Source organism: Mustela nigripes, chromosome 9 (assembly GCF_022355385.1).
Source record: "Mustela nigripes isolate SB6536 chromosome 9, MUSNIG.SB6536, whole genome shotgun sequence".
Taxonomy (NCBI): domain Eukaryota; kingdom Metazoa; phylum Chordata; class Mammalia; order Carnivora; family Mustelidae; genus Mustela; species Mustela nigripes.
Genome location: NC_081565.1, coordinates 68,087,528 through 68,096,971, shown reverse-complemented (window position 1 = coordinate 68,096,971; position 9,444 = coordinate 68,087,528). Strand labels below are relative to the sequence as shown.

The 9,444-nt window shown below is 42.0% G+C and overlaps 1 long non-coding RNA gene across 1 annotated transcript in view; it reads left to right on the top strand.

Annotated features, from left to right (window-relative positions):
* Positions 1-7,170: 7,170 nt before the first annotated feature.
* Positions 7,171-9,444, top strand: part of LOC132024773 (uncharacterized) — a 49,352-nt gene continuing 47,078 nt past the window's right edge. Inside the window, exon 1 of the long non-coding RNA XR_009406305.1 lies at positions 7,171-7,226. This is a non-coding gene — a long non-coding RNA (uncharacterized LOC132024773). The remainder of the gene's footprint in view (positions 7,227-9,444) is intronic.

Sequence of the window (9,444 nt, the reverse complement as noted above, 5' to 3'; positions counted from 1 at the left end):
TAGCTTCTAAATCAAATCTTATTTCAATGCCGATGACTCCTTATTCTAAATAGTATCATTTATATTCTATGCTTCAGACTTGACAGTTCTTTCTTTCTTTTTTTTAAGATTCTATTTATTAATTTGAGAGAGCAAGAGAGAAGGAGAGTGAGAGACAGCATGAGCAGGTGGGGGGCAGAGGGAGAGGGAGAAGCAGGCTGGCCACTGAGCAGGGAGCCTACTGTGGGACTCGATCTCAGGACCCTGAGATCATGACCAAGCTTAAGGCAGATGCTTAACCGACTGAACCACCCAGGTGCCCTAACATTTCTAGTAACGACCATTCCTGGTTTCTACCTTTTGTAAAGAAAGACATATGAAAGAAGGTGACTGGGGGTGGTTGTGGAAGCAGCCAGGCTACAGTGACTGAGACATGTTAGTGGTTACTGCTGCTGTTCTTCTAGTTCCTTGGGTTAGAGACGTGGGAGTTATTTTTCCCTCCCTGTTTCTTCTCCAACAAGCACTCAGGCACTAAGTTTGGGGATTCCTCCTGCTCAGTGCATTCCATGCCCACCCCTTCTATGCCCTTTGTACTATTCCTAATGTTTGTGGTTTTTATCTCATGCATGGAAGAATGTAGCAGTTTTGTTTTGTCCTGTTGACCTCATTTGTTCTGTTCTGTTGATCTCCATTTTGCCCGCTAGCAGATGAATCTTCATCAAACACCTCTGTCATGCCACTTTCTTGTCCTAGATCCCTCAATCCCTCCCTATTGTCTAGGGTAGTGATTCTTTTTTTTCTTTTAGCCTGGAAGACTAAATTTTATTAAAATGTTGTTACCCCTAAATTAGTTTAAATCAATTATTAAATTGATGAAACAATTGTTTAAAATAATTACAAAATGTAACTCCAATCCAGAATCAATCTGAATATTTTTAAATACTCAATAACTTTACTCCAAAATTAATAGGGAAGAAATTTCCCTATTATTGCTAATATCTTAATTTTGAAAAGGAAGAACAAAGAGGAGAGTTATCCATTCAGATATTAAGGCAGACTACAAAGCCATAGCAAGAAAAATATATGTGATACTGGTTTAAGAATAAATAGATCAATGGAATGGAACAGAGAATTTAGAAACAGACTTTGTATGCATGAGAATTTAATGTATGATCAAATGGCCCCAGAAATCAATGGGAAAAAGAGAGAGGGTACTGGAAAAACAAGCTCATTATGTGGAAAAAAAGAAAACTGGGTCCCTACCAAGTATCATGTTCAAAAGGAGACTTCAGGTATATAAAATAATTATAAGTGAAAGATAAAGCTATAAAATTAAACTGAGATAATGCTGGAGACTCGAGTCCACAGGGAATGGGACTTCTTAAATCTCCAAAGCAAAAACAAAAACAGAGGGTAGGGGGGAGAGAGAGGGAGAGAGAGAAGATTGATTATATAAAAATTAAGGATTTCTGGGGTGCCTGGGTGGCTCAAATGGTTAAGCCTCTGCCTTTGGCTCAGGTCATGATCTCAGGGTCCGGGGATTGAGCCCCATATGGGCTCTCTGCTCAGCAGGGAGCCTGCTTCCCCCTCCCCCTCTGCCTGCCTCTCTGCCTATCTGTGATCTCTCTCTCTCTCTGTCAAATAAATAAATAAAATCTTAAAAAAAAAATTAAAGATTTCTGTTCAATGAAGAAAATGTGGACAAAGTAAACAGATGATAAACCGGAAGAAAATATTTGCAGTGTTAAACTACAAGGAACTCCTGCAAATGATACTCTAGTAGAAAAAAATGCAAAGGGAAAAGAAGAAGCAATTCACAGAAGGAAGCAAATGACTATATCAGATATATAAACATATGCTCCAAATCATTAGTAATTAGTAATTAGTAAATGCAAAATAAAAGAAATAAAATAAAATAAAAATAATAAAATATTTAATAAATAAATACTAAAAATAAAATAAAATAAAAGGAACATCATTTTGCACTTATCACTTCGGCAAGCATCAAAAGAGTGGAAAGCACAGCCTGTGGGAGAATAGGAACCATCATACATCACTGGAAGGGGTATGGGGTATAGATTGCTACAGCTCTTCTAGGGAGAAATAACGGCAGTTTTTGACCAAATTAGGAATCTACATACATTACGACCAGAAGTTCCACTCTTGGCTCTGTGTCCCAGGGAGTTCTCATGGAGGTCTATGAGGTGGTTGCATTCAGACTTGCTCATCACAGCGTTATTTGTGGGAGTGGGGATGAGGACGTCATCCAGATGTGCACCCCTGAAGAACGGCTAATCACATGTCAAGGGTGCAACTTGTGGAATCCCGTGCAGTCATCAGAAACATCTGACCAGTTGCACACAGTTACACAGATAACTTAAAAACATAGCGCTGAGGGAGAAGGAAAACCTGGGGGCACGTGTGTGAGAATGAGGAATGAGACTGAAAGAATAAATACATAGAATACAACAAGAGCAGGACCCTTGCATGGACCAACAATGACAACACATCACAGAGAGGATAATTAGCTCAATCCTGTACCATGCAACGTCGTTCGCTGGATGCCCACTGTCATCTTCTCTCAGCCTCACGGACACTGTGGTTATGCTGAGCTTTTGCTGGGAAAAGTCTCTTTGAAAGGTCCTTGCTTTTGCCTGTACTGTAAAAGGTTAGGATTTCCTTCACTCCCGAGCTATTTTGGGTGGAACTGTCAGGCTGATCCAATTGAATTTATAGCTAGATATTTCTTTTCTGGTCTGTTGCTGACATATGGTAGTGATTCTCATCCCTCAGGGTACAACAGAATCATCTGGGAGGTTTGTTAAAAATTAGATGTCTCTTATAAGCAGGTGCTGAGGTTACAAAATAATCTATTCTCAAGGCCCACAGTGTAATGGGAAAGACAGGTAAAATAATGATAATCAAGGTTATTGCTGTTTATTTTCTATGCCAGTTATTCGGCACATCAAATGTATTGCTTTAGAGGAGATCCATTTTAGTTATCTTTTCATGTATATATAAAGACTTCTCTTTCAGTAGCTCAGAAATTCCTTGAAGGCAGAGATTATATAATATCACTCTGTTGCTCTCCTTAACCCTAAAACATTCAACAAAAAACTTGTTGGGTAAGTCAGTAGCATACATATGAGATACTCACTGGGAGCTTAAAAACACAGGACAGATCCATCAAAAACACTGGAAAACCTTAGAGACACAAGACTGGGTAAAGAAATTTTCTATCAGATTAGATACATAGTTTGAAGCAATAGAATCAACCATCCTGGTGCACCCAGGAATGAGGGGTGTCCTACGAGATAGGACTTACAAGGTTAAAACCAGGACAGTCATAGGCTCCATTGAGATGCACTGGTTGCCCTAGGATGTAGTAGAAAGATTCGGAGTTAAGGGGCCCGGGTTAAATTCCAGGTTAAGTTCCTGATCACGGACAAATCTCTTAATGCTGATGGCTGCTTTAGCCATGAGAACATAAGTGTGTCCCTGGAAGCTAAAACAACATCCAGCATGCAGATTCAGAATGAGGATCTTGTCACAAACTATTGGGCTTGTCTTGTCCCCTAGTTGGGCCAAGTCAACATAAGCATATGTTCTTTATTAGACCAAAAATGGAAAGAATATATTTAACAACTTTTTAAAAAATTAAATTTGTATTATTTACTAAATTCTTATCAAAGAAACTCCTTGAGTTTTTTATTCTAAAAAACTAAATCCTTACTATTTTATATTCTTACTTTTTATTTTTTATTTAAATTCAATTAATTAACATATAATGTATTCTTAGTTTCAGAGGTAGAGTTCAGTGATTCATCAATCTTATATAATACCTAATAATACAATCCATGCCCACCTTAATGTCCATCACCCTGTTACTCCATCCCTCCACCCCCACTCCCCTCCAGTAACCCTCAGTTTGTTTCCTATGATTAAGAGTCTCTTATGGTTTGTCTCCTTTCCTGATTTCATCTTGTTTCCCCCCCCTTCTCTTCTTCTATCATCCTCTGCTTTGTTTCTTAAATTCTACCTATGAGTGAGATCATATGATAATTGTCTTTCTCTGATTGACTTACTGTGCTTAGCGTAATACCCTCTAGTTCCACCCACGTCATTGCAAATGTCAAGATTTCATTTTTCTTTTGATGGCTGAGTAGTATTCTATTGTGTATATATACACCACATCTTCTTGATCCATTCATCTGTTGATGGACATCTAGCTTCTTTCCGTACTTTGGCTATTGTGGACATTGCTGCTATAAACATTCAGGTGCACGTGCCCCTTTGGATCACTACATTTGTATCTTTGGGATAATTACCTAGTAGTGCGATTGCTGGGTTGTAGGGTAGCTCTATTTTCAACTTTTTGAGGACTCTCCATACTGTTTCCTAGAGATATTTAACAACTTTTAGATCAGCCTCCTGATTTTTATTGGCTCCATGAGGCTGGTTCCACTTGTCAGAGAGCTGGGTACGGATCGTAGCTTTGTCACTTACTAGCTGCGTGATCTTAGGTAAAGACTTTGTTTTTCTCATCTGAAGCATGTGATAAGGCTTATTGAAATGTTTAAATGAGTACATATGAATATATGTCATGAAACAGAGACTATTTTGTTTATTCAAAACTTTTCCAATGAGGAAACTGAACCACAGGGAGGTGAAGCGCCTTGTTCCGGTATACAGCCAGGACTGAAGTACCGGTGGTCGACCCATTCATGCTCTTAATTGCTGCTCTCTCCCTGTTGCCTCCTGAACTTGGGGGCCTATGGCTTGGGGAGATGGTAGGGCCTCAGAGGGCAAAGGCTGGATACATAGCAAGACTGGATCCTGAGTACTTAGGACTCTAGAATTTAGGCCCCAGGTCTAGCAGGGAAGCTGTCTATCTTTGAGCAGCTGGACCTGGAGATATAAAAACAAATGAGCACAATGGTCTGAGGGTTAGGCCTGTTCATGTTTTCTTAGTCTCTTACAAGTCCTTATGATTCTTGGGCAACCTAAGGAAAAGGTTCTAGGATTGATTGAGATTACATTTACTAGCACAGGGGTTCTTATTTAAATTGAATTAAAGAAAATAAGGAAATTGATGTTTTCTTTATATTTCAGTTTGTCATTATAACATCATTTCTACTACACATAGAAAACAACCCTAAAAGACATACACATTAGGGTTTTTTGTTTTGTTTTGTTTTCTTTCGTTTTCCTTCGGAGGAGTTTGGAGTTTGGAGTTTGGATGAGAGGAACTCACACATTTTGACTTCATACATTCACTCATTTTTGGGGCTTGGTTATAATGGGCTGTTATGGGCTGAATTGTATCTTACCACCCTGTCTTTCATCCATATGTTGAAGTCCTAACCCCCAGTATGGTAGATAAGGCCTGTAAAGAGGTAATTAAGTTAAATGAGGTCATTTGAGTAGGCCTAATCCAGGGAGACTGATATCCTTTAAGAAGAGGAGATTGGGGGGGGCACCTGGGTGGCTCAGTGGGTTAAAGCCTCTGCTTCGGCTCAGGTCATGATCTCAGGATCCTGGGGTCGAGCCCCGCATCAGGCTCTCTGCCCAGTGGGGAGCCTGCTTTCTCCTTTCTCTCTGCCTACTTGTGATCTGTCAAATAAATAAATAAAAATCTGAAAAAAAAAAAAAAGAAAAGAAGAAGAGATTAGAACAGGCACCCACAGAAGAAGGACCACATGAAGACACCAGGAGAAGACAGCAATCTATAAGCCAAGGAAAGAGACATCAGAAGAAACCAATGCTGCCCACACTGATCTCAGACTTTTAGTCTCCAGAACTGTAAGAAGATACATTTGTGTTGTTTAAGGCACCCAGTCTGTGATACTTTGTTATGGTAGTCTGAGCTGACTAGGACATGGGCATTATCTTGGTTTGGGCTTCCCCAGATGCATACGGGCATTTATACACCAGTAGTTTATTTAGTAGGTAATCCCAGGAAGCCTCAACTGGGAGAGAGGATGTGAGAGAGAACGGAAGGACACCAATCCGGAGCTGCTGGGGACAACTGAGGCCAAGTGCCCCTGTAGGCCTCAGAAGGCTGTGTAGAGCACACAGTCCAAGATGGTGCCCCAGAGGCCTGAGGAACTGGGTTGTGGCCCTGCCCCCCATCTCTTATTTGCCTGGAGCAGTGGTTGGCCCACTTCCCCAGCTCTGGCCTGCCTTATGTAGTGGTGAGCTCATTCCTGCAGTGAGAGAAAGCCCGCAGGCAAAGGTCTGGGAGATTTTGAGATGGAGAGTTGCAGGTGTGCACAGCAACGGTGAGCACACTTCGTTTGCTTTTGCAATAAAAATCAAGATTAAGGGGGTGGGATTATGGACATTGGGGAGGGTATGTGCTTTGGTGAGTGCTGTGAAGTGTGTAAACCTGGTGATTCACAGACCTGTACCCCTGGGGATAAAAATATATGTTTATAAAAAATAAAAATTAAAAAAAAAAAGCAGCTCAATAAAGCCTAAAAAAAAAAAAAATCAAGATTTAGAAAACAAGAAATAGATTGAATTAGGTGGAACAGTTTTATTTAATTTTAACATTTTAATGAAACAAATGCCAAGTTTAGACTCTGGAGCTTGGCCTTGGAAGAAAGATTGCCTTCTGCAGGCAGGTGTGAGGTGTGATAAGAGCCATCTGCTCTCAGTGCTCCTGCATCAGGCCCACAGTGCCAGCCTTGCTGTCCTACCTGAATCCCTAGGAACTGGGCTTTGTTTCTGCCAAAGGTCTCTAAGTTTCCTTTAAATCAGTGACATACTGATTAAATAAGCAGTGGGACTCTCCCTCTCTTACTTGAGCTAGCTGAAGGCAAACAGCGAAATTTACTTTTCTCGTAGCAAAATTAAAATAGAGCTCTCAGTGTTGTGGGGCAGCTAGAGATCCAACTTCCCACCTTTTCCTATAATAAATGAGACAGTAACTACTCCATACCTTCACCTATAAGGACTAAAACAAAGAATGCAGGTAAAGTTCTCAGCAAAGGGTCTGGCTAGTAACCCAAACATCAAAGCAAATTGATAATACTGGTAATTTGTGTATTTGTGTCTGGTAACCAGAAATCTCTGTGTTACATTAACAAAACAAATCGTGTCCTTAGATACTGTTTCACCGGTGAGCAGGGCAGAATTTGACCGTTGCTCTTTTGTCCTGGCTTAAGTATCTCCAGGTTGAACTTCCAGGGGGAAGATTGAGTTGAAGTAAAATATCCTAGGAGAACTGGGGGCTGGCCCTGAAGGTATGGAGGCGAGGAATGGGGAGGGAGAAGTAGGCAACTAGGCCCCAAGCCTTGGTGGCCGGGGAGTGGGGGGTGGGTGTGGGCGGTGCTGGAGGGTGGTGGTGGGGAGGGGGTGGGAGTGTTGGGGGGAGGGGTGGACTCCTCCCTGCTTGTGCTGCCTTCCCCAATTGCCCCTCCCATGCTCTCTGCCAGTTGTCCCTGTGACTTTGACAGACTGCTGGGGCAAATATAAATGACTAGTGATATAACAAAAGTTGCTTGCCTTCATTATAAGCCAGAACATGGGAATTAAAACAACGGTTAGATAATTGACTGTGGGTGTAAGGAGGGGAGGTACATAGTTCGGAAACTTTATAAATGAATGCTTCCCGATTGGAGTCATTATTTATTTGTTTTTAAAAATATTTTATTTATTAATTTGAGAGAGAGACATAGAGTGTGCACAAGCAATGAGGGGTGGAGGTGGGAGGGGGGAGGCTGGAGGGGCAGAGGCAGAGAAAGAAGCAGACTTCCTGCTGAGCAGGGACCCTGACAGGGGCTCAATCCCAGCACTGGAATCAGGACCTGAGCTGAAGGCAGATGCTTAATGGACTGAGCCACCCAGGCACCCCCAGAATCATTATTTTAAGGCAGCATATAGTTTTCTGGATTAATCACAGAATGAAATTTTGGATTAAAGAAAAGCACTAAAATAACTTTGTAGCAGCAACAGAAAGCCATGTGTTTCAGCTCCACAAAAACATAGTATATAATGCTGAAAAGTCATACTATACAGCACCAGCTGCAGTGTCCACAGATGCTACTTATGATTATGATTATTGCCACCCAGTAAGCCTCTTTCCCAGGCAGGGTCTCACCCCGCCCGGCAGAGAGTTCCCCCGCATGGGAGAGTAACCAGTGGTGGAGACTCTACAGGGAAGGAGGAGATTGGCTGTCAGGCTCACAACGCACACCCATATCAAGTGACTCTAGCTGCCCCTTGAACAAGTCTCTTCTCCAAAATCCCTTTCTCCTCCAGGCTGTCTCTCCCCTTCTGTTATGAAAACATAGCTTTGCTCTCAACTGGCTTAGGGATTTCCCCCTGTGCCCTCTTTAAATTCCTATCCGTGAAGATCACAAAAATTCACCTCAGGTCATTAAAGTGTGGTGGAGGAGATATAAACAAACATGCATTGGAATATGAGGTTGGTCACTGATATACCAGATGTATGAACAACAGGGGTTCAGAGGAGGAAGCTCTCCTGGGGGAGTGATGTTGGCCCTGGCCTCTAAGGGTGGATTGGATTTTTTTGTCTGAGAACAATGGAAGGGTATTCTTGTTGGAAGAACAGCTTCAACAAAGGCACAAATGCGGCCCTGCCCAGGGTCTGATCTTCCCAGGTAAGGAAAGTAGTAGGCTAGGAAGTGGGGGGCTGATCCAGATTTCAGAAGATCTTGAATACCAAACTAAGAGATTTAGGCTTTATTCCACAGGTCAGATTTTGGAGCAGCTCATCGAAGCAGTGCTGGGGGTATTAGTCTTGGAGTGGTTGTCCTGAGCGGATGGAGTAGGGCAGAGACAGAATGCAGGAAGTCGATGAAGAGGGTCTTCCCGGTCTTCCCATCATTCTTCAAGGACACACAGCCTTTCCTCGATGCAGGGGAGTGGACAAGGTCTTCTGTGCTTTCTCTCATAAGGACTCTCATCCAATGGATCAGCGACCCATACTTTCAACTTCATTTAACCTTCCTTGGAAGCCCATCTCCCAACATTGCCACATTGCGTGTTAGACCTTTAACGTCTGAATCTTCAGGGCTTACACATATTCAGTCCATAATAGTCTCCTGTGATAACAACACCTACCATCCTTGAAGTGCCTGTTATGTTCTAGGCCATGCAAAGTCTCTACATATATTATTTCATTTAATGTGCACGAGAACTGTATGAAGTAGATAGTTTGTTGTCTATATCTTACAAATGAGAACACTGAGTCTTGGGGAAGATAAATAATCTGTTTATAGCCATATGACCTTTAGGAGTGGAGGCAGGATTTGAAGGAGAGCTGCCTGACCTGGTGCTCTCGCCTTTTAAAAGACTTTCCCCCCATTCCTGGTGCTGCCACATTTAGCTGCTGCTCTGTCCCTTTCACCCCATTCTCCAGTCCCACTAGGTGACCCATTGTTCTCCCCACATGACATACTTCCTAATCCCTAGCATTTGCTTATGCTGTTTTCTCAG